Source organism: Myxine glutinosa, chromosome 6 (assembly GCF_964187855.1).
Source record: "Myxine glutinosa chromosome 6, kmMyxGlut1.1, whole genome shotgun sequence".
NCBI lineage: Eukaryota > Metazoa > Chordata > Myxini > Myxiniformes > Myxinidae > Myxine > Myxine glutinosa.
In genome coordinates, this window is record NC_136266.1 from 189,489,042 (window position 1) to 189,501,623 (window position 12,582).

Below are 12,582 nucleotides of genomic sequence, written 5' to 3' on the forward strand. Positions count from 1 at the left end.
TGTGAAGCTGAATAAACTCAAGTCATGAGGCAATAATCACCATGACGAACGGTGAATTTTATTGATTCAGTTATGTTTATATAGAGCATAACAATGTGTTATAGAATATGGTACCGGCCTATTTGATTTTCATCCGTTAATGAAAAGAACATTCCAGATTTGAACATTATATTGGAGCTAATTGCAGGGCAAATGAACCGTTTCTCCGAGACTGTCACAGTCAAACACTGGCCCCAGGTATCCCAAAAGTACCGAAGATATCAGATGAATCATACGTTATCTGATCTTGCATTATGGAACTCACCATTTCAAAGCAGGTAAAGACCAGGATGAATGGACTGAAAGGTGCCAATGTCTGTAGGTAGTTATAGACATTTGAGATATCCTGCTATGGGCCCGATTTCCTAATGGTGAAGAATCACTTAATAAATCATACTAGCCGGACCCGGATCCAGATCTTCACCAAAATTGAATCTGTTCTTCTGTGTCAAACACACAACCTGTCCAACACGTTTCGTCCAATTCCGTCCATAACTTTATGAGATATCCTGCTATAAGTTGGTTTTAGCCCGAACACTCAATGGTGAAGAATGACTTAGAAATTAAATAAATCTCACATGCGAATCCATAGTCAGATCTTCACCAAAGTCAAATCATTTCGTCTTTGTCACATTCGCTACATCTTTGCCAAATTTCGTCTGAATCCGTCCACAACTTTTCGAGATATTTTGTTCTCAAACAAACAAACGGACAGACAGGGTGAAAACATAACCTGATGGATACAGTCACAAACCCTAAATCACAGAAGTCAACAAGATGGATAGTCACAAACTCTAAATTACAGAAGTGACCAAGAAGGATACAGTCACAAACTTTAAATTACAGACGTGAACAAGATGGATAGAGTCACAAACTCTAAATCACAGAAGTGAACAAGCTGGATAGAGTCACAAACTCTAAATTACAGAAGTGACCAAGAAGGATACAGTCACAAACTTTAAATCACAGAAGTGAACAAGATGGATAGAGTCACAAATTCTAAATCACAGAAGTGACCAAGAAGGATACAGTCACAAACTCTAAATCACAGAAGTGAACAAGCTGGATAGAGTCACAAACTCTAAATTACAGAAGTGAACAAGATGGATAGAGTCACAAACTTTAAATCACAGAAGTGAACAAGCTGGATAGAGTCACAAACTCTAAATTACAGAAGTGACCAAGAAGGATACAGTCACAAACTTTAAATTACAGACGTGAACAAGATGGATAGAGTCACAAACTCTAAATTACAGAAGTGGACAAGATGGATACAGTCACAAACTCTAAATCAAAGAAGTGGACAAGCTGGATAGAGTCACAAACTCTAAATTACAGAAGTGACCAAGAAGGATACAGTCACAAACTCTAAATCACAGAAGTGAACAAGCTGGATAGAGTCACAAACTCTAAATCACAGAAGTGAACAAGCTGGATAGAGTCACAAACTCTAAATTACAGAAGTGACCAAGAAGGATACAGTCACAAACTCTAAATCACAGAAGTGAACAAGCTGGATAGAGTCACAAACTCTAAATTACAGAAGTGAACAAGATGGATAGAGTCACAAACTTTAAATCACAGAAGTGAACAAGCTGGATAGAGTCACAAACTCTAAATTACAGAAGTGACCAAGAAGGATACAGTCACAAACTTTAAATTACAGACGTGAACAAGATGGATAGAGTCACAAACTCTAAATTACAGAAGTGGACAAGATGGATACAGTCACAAACTCTAAATCAAAGAAGTGGACAAGATGGATACAGTCACAAACCCTAAATCACAGAAGTGGACAAGATGGATAGTCACAAACCCTAAATCACAGAAGTGGACAAGATGGATACAGTCACAAACTCTAAATCAAAGAAGTGGACAAGATGGATACAGTCACAAACCCTAAATCACAGAAGTGGACAAGATGGATAGTCACAAACCCTAAATCACAGAAGTGACCAAGAAGGATACAGTCACAAACCCTAAATCACAGAAGTGAACAAGATGGATAGAGTCACAAACTCTAAATTACAGAAGTGACCAAGAAGGATACAGTCACAAACCCTAAATCACAGAAGTGAACAAGATGGATAGAGTCACAAACTCTAAATTACAGAAGTGACCAAGAAGGATACAGTCACAAACTCTAAATTACAGACGTGAACAAGGTGGATAGTGTCACAAACTCTAAATTACAGACGTGAACAAGGTGGATAGCGTCACAAACTCTAAATTACAGAAGTGGACAAGATGGATACTGTCACAAACCCTAAATCACAGGAGTGGACAAGATGGATACAGTCACACACCCTAACTCACAGGAGTGGGCAAGATGGATACAGTCACAAACCCTAAATCACAGGAGTGGGCAAGATGGATACAGTCACAAACCCTAAATCACAGAAGTGGACAAGATGGATACAGTCACAAACCCTAAATCACAGGAGTGGGCAAGATGGATACAGTCACAAACTCTAAATCACAGAAGTGAACAAGATGGATACAGTCACAAACTAAACTAGAACGGGCACTCGGTAGAGCGCATACCTTCGCCGCAGCTACTGTTCTGTACTTGGCATGGGAGTGTAGGGAACAGAACAACAAAAATACGATTCTGACCTTTTCGTGACCTTGACCTTGACCTTTGACCCGATTGCTCCCAAAATCTAATCAAATGTGTCCCGTATAATAACCAATCATCCCACCAAATTTCATGCAATTCGGTTGAATACTTTTTGAGTTATGCGAATAACATACACACACACACACACAGACATACAAATAAATACACAGCGATCAAAACATAACCTTCCGCTTTTGCGAAGGTAATTAGAGAAGTGGACAAGATGGATACAGTCACAAACTCTAAATTACAGAAGTGGACAAGATGGATAGAGTCACAAACTCTAAATTACAGAAGTGGACAAGATGGATACAGTCACAAACTCTAAATTACAGAAGTGGACAAGATGGATACAGTCACAAACCCTAAATCACAGAAGTGGACAAGATGGATACAGTCACAAACCCTAAACCACAGAAGTGAAGATGGATACGGTCACAAACTCTAAATCACAGAAGTGAACAAGATGGATAGAGTCACAAACCCTAAATCACAGAAGTGAACAAGATGGATACAGTCACAAATTCTAAATTACAGACGTGAACAAGACGGATACAGTCACAAACTCTAAATTACAAAAGTGGACAAGATGGATCCAGTCACAAACTCTAAATCAAAGAAGTGGACAAGATGGATACAGTCACAAACCCTAAATCACAGAAGTGGACAAGATGGATTGTCACAAACCCTAAATCACAGAAGTGGACAAGATGGATACAGTCACAAACCCTAAATCACAGAAGTGGACAAGATGGATACAGTCACAAACCCTAAATCACAGAAGTGGGCAAGATGGATACAGTCACAAACTCTAAATTACAGAAGTGGACAAGATGGATACAGTCACAAACTCTAAATTACATAAGTGGACAAGATGGATACAGTCACAAAGTCTAAATTACAGAAGTGGACAAGATGGATACAGTCACAAACTCTAAATTACATAAGTGGACAAGATGGATAGTCACAAACTCTAAATTACAGAAGTGAAGATGGATACAGTCACAAACCCTAAATCACAGAAGTGGACAAGATGGATACAGTCACAAACCCTAAATCACAGAAGTGGACAAGATGGATAGTCACAAACCCTAAATCACAGAAGAGGACAAGATGGATACAGTCACAAACTCTAAATCACAGAAGTGGACAAGATGGATACAGTCACAAACCCAAAATCACAGAAGTGGACAAGATGGATACAGTCACAAACCCCAAATCACAGAAGTGGACAAGATGGATACAGTCACAAACCCTAAATCACAGAAGTGGGCAAGATGGATACAGTCACAAACTCGAAATCACAGAAGTGAACAAGATGGATACAGTCACAAACCCTAAATCACAGAAGTGGACAAGATGGATACAGTCACAAACCCTAAATCACAGAAGTGGGCAAGATGGATACAGTTACAAACCCTAAATCACAGAAGTGGACAAGATGGATAGTCACAAACCCTAAATCACAGAAGTGGACTAGATGGATACAGTCACAAACTCTAAATCACAGAAGTGGACAAGATGGATACAGTCACAAACCCTAAATCACAGAAGTGGACAAGATGGATACAGTCACAAACTCTAAATCACAGAAGTGAACAAGATGGATACAGTTACAAACTCTAAATCACAGAAGTGAACAAGATGGATAGTCACAAACTCTAAATCACAGAAATGAACAAGATGGATACAGTCACAAACTCTAAATCACAGAAGTGAACAAGATGGATACAGTCACAAACTCTAAATCACAGGAGTGAACAAGATGGATACAGTCACAAACTCTAAATCACAGAAGTGAACAAGATGGATACAGTCACAAACTCTAAATCACAGAAGTGGACAAGATGGATACAGTCACAAACCCTAAATCAAAGAAGTGGACAAGATGGATACAGTCACAAACCCTAAATCACAGAAGTGGACAAGATGGATAGTCACAAACCCTAAATCACAGAAATGGACAAGATGGATACAGTCACAAACTCTAAATCAAAGAAGTGGACAAGATGGATACAGTCACAAACCCTAAATCACAGAAGTGGACAAGATGGATAGTCACAAACCCTAAATCACAGAAGTGACCAAGAAGGATACAGTCACAAACCCTAAATCACAGAAGTGAACAAGATGGATAGTCACAAACTCTAAATTACATAAGTGACCAAGAAGGATACAGTCACAAACCCTAAATCACAGAAGTGAACAAGATGGATAGAGTCACAAACTCTAAATTACAGAAGTGACCAAGAAGGATACAGTCACAAACTCTAAATTACAGACGTGAACAAGGTGGATAGCGTCACAAACTCTAAATTACAGACGTGAACAAGGTGGATAGCGTCACAAACTCTAAATCACAGAAGTGGACAAGATGGATACAGTCACAAACTCTAAATCACAGAAGTGGACAAGATGGATACAGTCACAAACCCCAAATCACAGAAGTGGACAAGATGGATACAGTCACAAACCCTAAATCACAGAAGTAGGCAAGATGGATACAGTCACAAACTCTAAATTACAGAAGTGAACAAGATGGATACAGTCACAAACTCTAAATCACAGAAGTGAACAAGATGGATAGAGTCACAAACCCTAAATCACAGGAGTGAACAAGATGGATACAGTCACAAACTCTAAATCACAGAAGTGAACAAGATGGATACAGTCACAAACTCTAAATTACAGAAGTGAACAAGACGGATACAGTCACAAACTCTAAATTACAGAAGTGGACAAGATGGATACAGTCACAAACTCCAAATCACAGAAGTGGACAAGATGGAGAAAGTCACAAACCCTAAATCACAGGAGTGAACAAGATGGATACAGTCACAAACTCTAAATCACAGAAGTGAACAAGATGGAGAAAGTCACAAACCCTAAATCACAGGAGTGGGCAAGATGGAGAAAGTCACAAACCCTAAATCACAGGAGTGAACAAGATGGATACAGTCACAAACTCTAAATCACAGAAGTGGACAAGATGGATACAGTCACAAACCCTAAATCACAGAAGTGGACAAGATGGATACAGTCACAAACCCCAAATCACAGAAGTGGACAAGATGTATACAGTCACAAACCCTAAATCACAGGAGTGGGCAAGATGGATACAGTCACAAACTCTAAATCACAGAAGTGGACAAGATGGATACAGTCACAAACTCTAAATTACAGAAGTGAACAAGATGGATAGAGTCACAAACTCTAAATCACAGAAGTGAACAAGATGGATACAGTGACAAACTCTAAATTACAGAAGTGGACAAGATGGATACAGTCACAAACTCTAAATTAGAGAAGTGGACAAGATGGATACAGTCACAAACTCTAAATTACAGAAGTGGACAAGATGGATAGAGTCACAAACTCTAAATTACAGAAGTGGACAAGATGGATACAGTCACAAACTCTAAATTACAGAAGTGGACAAGATGGATACAGTCACAAACCCTAAATCACAGAAGTGGACAAGATGGATACAGTCACAAACCCTAAACCACAGAAGTGAAGATGGATACGGTCACAAACTCTAAATCACAGAAGTGAACAAGATGGATAGAGTCACAAACCCTAAATCACAGAAGTGAACAAGATGGATAGTCACAAACTCTAAATTACAGACGTGAACAAGATGGATACAGTCACAAACTCTAAATTACAAAAGTGGACAAGATGGATACAGTCACAAACTCTAAATCAAAGAAGTGGACAAGATGGATACAGTCACAAACCCTAAATCACAGAAGTGGACAAGATGGATTGTCACAAACCCTAAATCACAGAAGTGGACAAGATGGATACAGTCACAAACCCTAAATCACAGAAGTGGACAAGATGGATACAGTCACAAACCCTAAATCACAGAAGTGGGCAAGATGGATACAGTCACAAACTCTAAATTACAGAAGTGGACAAGATGGATACAGTCACAAACTCTAAATTACATAAGTGGACAAGATGGATACAGTCACAAAGTCTAAATTACAGAAGTGGACAAGATGGATACAGTCACAAACTCTAAATTACATAAGTGGACAAGATGGATACAGTCACAAACTCTAAATTACAGAAGTGAAGATGGATACAGTCACAAACCCTAAATCACAGAAGTGGACAAGATGGATACAGTCACAAACCCTAAATCACAGAAGTGGACAAGATGGATAGTCACAAACCCTAAATCACAGAAGTGGACAAGATGGATACAGTCACAAACTCTAAATCACAGAAGTGGACAAGATGGATACAGTCACAAACCCTAAATCACAGAAGTGGATAAGATGGATACAGTCACAAACCCCAAATCACAGAAGTGGACAAGATGGATACAGTCACAAACCCTAAATCACAGAAGTGGGCAAGATGGATACAGTCACAAACTCGAAATCACAGAAGTGAACAAGATGGATACAGTCACAAACCCTAAATCACAGAAGTGGACAAGATGGATACAGTCACAAACCCTAAATCACAGAAGTGGGCAAGATGGATACAGTTACAAACCCTAAATCACAGAAGTGGACAAGATGGATAGTCACAAACCCTAAATCACAGAAGTGGACAAGATGGATACAGTCACAAACTCTAAATCACAGAAGTGGACAAGATGGATACAGTCACAAACCCTAAATCACAGAAGTGGACAAGATGGATACAGTCACAAAACCCAAATCACAGAAGTGGACAAGATGGATACAGTCACAAACCCTAAATCACAGAAGTGGGCAAGATGGATACAGTCACAAACTCGAAATCACAGAAGTGAACAAGATGGATACAGTCACAAACCCTAAATCACAGAAGTGGACAAGATGGATACAGTCACAAACCCTAAATCACAGAAGTGGGCAAGATGGATACAGTTACAAACCCTAAATCACAGAAGTGGACAAGATGGATAGTCACAAACCCTAAATCACAGAAGTGGACAAGATGGATACAGTCACAAACTCTAAATCACAGAAGTGAACAAGATGGATACAGTTACAAACTCTAAATCACAGAAGTGAACAAGATGGATACAGTCACAAACTCTAAATCACAGAAGTGGACAAGATGGATAGTCACAAACCCTAAATCACAGAAGTGGGCAAGATGGATACAGTCACAAACTCGAAATCACAGAAGTGAACAAGATGGATACAGTCACAAACCCTAAATCACAGAAGTGGACAAGATGGATACAGTCACAAACCCTAAATCACAGAAGTGGGCAAGATGGATACAGTTACAAACCCTAAATCACAGAAGTGGACAAGATGGATAGTCACAAACCCTAAATCACAGAAGTGGGCAAGATGGATACAGTCACAAACTCGAAATCACAGAAGTGAACAAGATGGATACAGTCACAAACCCTAAATCACAGAAGTGGACAAGATGGATACAGTCACAAACCCTAAATCACAGAAGTGGATAAGATGGATACAGTCACAAACCCCAAATCACAGAAGTGGACAAGATGGATACAGTCACAAACCCTAAATCACAGAAGTGGGCAAGATGGATACAGTCACAAACTCGAAATCACAGAAGTGAACAAGATGGATACAGTCACAAACCCTAAATCACAGAAGTGGACAAGATGGATACAGTCACAAACCCTAAATCACAGAAGTGGGCAAGATGGATACAGTTACAAACCCTAAATCACAGAAGTGGACAAGATGGATAGTCACAAACCCTAAATCACAGAAGTGGACAAGATGGATACAGTCACAAACTCTAAATCACAGAAGTGGACAAGATGGATACAGTCACAAACCCTAAATCACAGAAGTGGACAAGATGGATACAGTCACAAAACCCAAATCACAGAAGTGGACAAGATGGATACAGTCACAAACCCTAAATCACAGAAGTGGGCAAGATGGATACAGTCACAAACTCGAAATCACAGAAGTGAACAAGATGGATACAGTCACAAACCCTAAATCACAGAAGTGGACAAGATGGATACAGTCACAAACCCTAAATCACAGAAGTGGGCAAGATGGATACAGTTACAAACCCTAAATCACAGAAGTGGACAAGATGGATAGTCACAAACCCTAAATCACAGAAGTGGACAAGATGGATACAGTCACAAACTCTAAATCACAGAAGTGAACAAGATGGATACAGTTACAAACTCTAAATCACAGAAGTGAACAAGATGGATACAGTCACAAACTCTAAATCACAGAAGTGGACAAGATGGATAGTCACAAACCCTAAATCACAGAAGTGGACAAGATGGATACAGTCACAAACCCTAAATCACAGAAGTGGACAAGATGGATACAGTCACAAACCCTAAATCACAGAAGTGGGCAAGATGGATACAGTCACAAACTCTAAATTACAGAAGTGGACAAGATGGATACAGTCACAAACTCTAAATTACATAAGTGGACAAGATGGATACAGTCACAAAGTCTAAATTACAGAAGTGGACAAGATGGATACAGTCACAAACTCTAAATTACATAAGTGGACAAGATGGATACAGTCACAAACTCTAAATTACAGAAGTGAAGATGGATACAGTCACAAACCCTAAATCACAGAAGTGGACAAGATGGATACAGTCACAAACCCTAAATCACAGAAGTGGACAAGATGGATAGTCACAAACCCTAAATCACAGAAGTGGACAAGATGGATACAGTCACAAACTCTAAATCACAGAAGTGGACAAGATGGATACAGTCACAAACCCTAAATCACAGAAGTGGATAAGATGGATACAGTCACAAACCCCAAATCACAGAAGTGGACAAGATGGATACAGTCACAAACCCTAAATCACAGAAGTGGGCAAGATGGATACAGTCACAAACTCGAAATCACAGAAGTGAACAAGATGGATACAGTCACAAACCCTAAATCACAGAAGTGGACAAGATGGATACAGTCACAAACCCTAAATCACAGAAGTGGGCAAGATGGATACAGTTACAAACCCTAAATCACAGAAGTGGACAAGATGGATAGTCACAAACCCTAAATCACAGAAGTGGACAAGATGGATACAGTCACAAACTCTAAATCACAGAAGTGGACAAGATGGATACAGTCACAAACCCTAAATCACAGAAGTGGACAAGATGGATACAGTCACAAAACCCAAATCACAGAAGTGGACAAGATGGATACAGTCACAAACCCTAAATCACAGAAGTGGGCAAGATGGATACAGTCACAAACTCGAAATCACAGAAGTGAACAAGATGGATACAGTCACAAACCCTAAATCACAGAAGTGGACAAGATGGATACAGTCACAAACCCTAAATCACAGAAGTGGGCAAGATGGATACAGTTACAAACCCTAAATCACAGAAGTGGACAAGATGGATAGTCACAAACCCTAAATCACAGAAGTGGACAAGATGGATACAGTCACAAACTCTAAATCACAGAAGTGAACAAGATGGATACAGTTACAAACTCTAAATCACAGAAGTGAACAAGATGGATACAGTCACAAACTCTAAATCACAGAAGTGAACAAGATGGATACAGTCACAAACTCTAAATCACAGAAGTGAACAAGATGGATACAGTCACAAACTCTAAATCACAGAAGTGAACAAGATGGATACAGTCACAAACTCTAAATCACAGAAGTGGACAAGATGGATACAGTCACAAACCCTAAATCACAGAAGTGGACAAGATGGATACAGTCACAAACTCGAAATCACAGAAGTGAACAAGATGGATACAGTTACAAACTCTAAATCACAGAAGTGGACAAGATGGATACAGTCACAAACCCTAAATCACAGAAGTGGACAAGATGGATACAGTCACAAACTCTAAATCACAGAAGTGGACAAGATGGATACAGTCACAAACCCTAAATCACAGAAGTGGACAAGATGGATACAGTCACAAACCCTAAATCACAGAAGTGGACAAGATGGATACAGTCACAAACCCTAAATCACAGAAGTGGACAAGATGGATACAGTCACAAACTCGAAATCACAGAAGTGGACAAGATGGATACAGTCACAAACCCTAAATCACAGAAGTGGACAAGATGGATACAGTCACAAACTCTAAATCACAGAAGTGGACAAGATGGATACAGTCACAAACCCTAAATCACAGAAGTGGACAAGATGGATACAGTCACAAACCCTAAATCACAGAAGTGGACAAGATGGATACAGTCACAAACCCTAAATCACAGAAGTGGACAAGATGGATACAGTCACAAACTCGAAATCACAGAAGTGGACAAGATGGATACAGTCACAAACTCGAAATCACAGAAGTGAACAAGATGGATACAGTCACAAACTCTAAATCAAAGAAGTGGACAAGATGGATACAGTCACAAACCCTAAATCACAGAAGTGGGCAAGATGGATACAGTCACAAACCCTAAATCACAGAAGTGGGCAAGATGGATACAGTCACAAACTCGAAATCACAGAAGTGAACAAGATGGATACAGTCACAAACCCTAAATCACAGAAGTGAACAAGATGGATACAGTCACAAACCCTAAATCACAGAAGTGGTATGAAAAACTGGAAACTCGGAAAGAGGTGAGCTTGGGGAGGATTAATTGGAGTAGAAAATATCATGGTTATGGATGAGGAATAATCTGAGATGAGAGTGAACAGCTGTCGTGAAGCTCCGATAGGAAGAGTGAACAGCTGTCGTGAAGCGCCGATAGGAAGAGTGAACAGCTGTCGTGAAGCTCCGATAGGAAGAGTGAACAGCTGTCGTGAAGCTCCGATAGGAAGAGTGAAAAGCTGTCGTGAAGCTCCGATAGGAAGAGTGAACAGCTGTCGTGAAGCTCCGATAGGAAGAGTGAAAAGCTGTCGTGAGCTCCGATAGGAAGAGTGAACAGCTGTCGTGAAGCTCCGATAGGAAGAATGAAATGGGAGAGACCGAGGAACTTGGTTACACAGTCGAGAAAGAGATGAGCAGTGATTCTGGATTTTGGGAGTTTCAACAGAATGGAGTTGATGATGGAGGGTAGACGGTACTTTTGAAACACTAGGGGTAGGGCATGCCCGTACTATATATAAGCTAGGACGTGCCCGTACGTGGGTGCCCGTTCCTTGCCAAAAAAAAAAAAAAAAAAAATTTGTGTAGGGGTGTGTGTGTGTAAACATCCTAGGGCGTGCCCGTACGTGGGTGCAAAAAAACATGCGTGCAAACAACAACAACAAAAAAAAAAACTTTGAAACCACGTGGCAGTAACGACCACAGAACCCCCCCCCCCTCTATTTACATGAATGGTTTGGTCCATTCGCAACGACAACAGAACCCCCCCCTCTATTTACATGCAATGGTTTGGTCCATTCGCAACGCCAAAGCGAACGGCGAACGGCTAAATCGCCATAGCTCGGTAAGTACTTGTCCGATTAATTTCAAACCTTGAAAAGGCACATCCTCGGGTCCCCAGCAATATACCTGGCAAGTTGCAAGTATATCGGACCCGTGGTTGTCGAGAAACAGCGGTCACAGACAAACAAACAAACGTACAAACGTACAAACGTACAAACAAACACACAGAGATTACTGGAATTATAGATAGATGAAGAAACCGATTGGGAGGCGGGGGGGGGGGGGGGGGGAGAGCACAACATGAAAAGGGTAGAGTAGGCAAGACCAGAAATGATGGGGAAGAATATAGCGAGACCACCGACCTCTCTGTAATGTGAAAGTGATAGAACCAGAGACTGAGCTTCATCGGGGGAGATTCTAATAATCATGAAGGCCTTGGTTTCTCGGGTGACAATCTGAGCAATATGTGAGGCAGGGGTGCCAGCCCAGATTTTAGAGTGGTACCGTGGGACCCCGCTATTCGCAGGGGATACGTTCCTGGAAAATCAGTGAATAGTGGAACCGTGAGCGGGGTCCGACTGTACTCCATCAAGCTGTGAATGAAGGCCTCATAGGGGATG

The 12,582-nt window shown here is 40.4% G+C and overlaps 1 protein-coding gene across 2 annotated transcripts in view; it reads right to left on the reverse strand.

The window, feature by feature from the left end:
• Positions 1-12,582, reverse strand: part of LOC137429057 (cadherin-7) — a 388,741-nt gene that overhangs the window by 1,148 nt on the left and 375,011 nt on the right. The gene's annotated exons all lie outside the window — the stretch shown is intronic.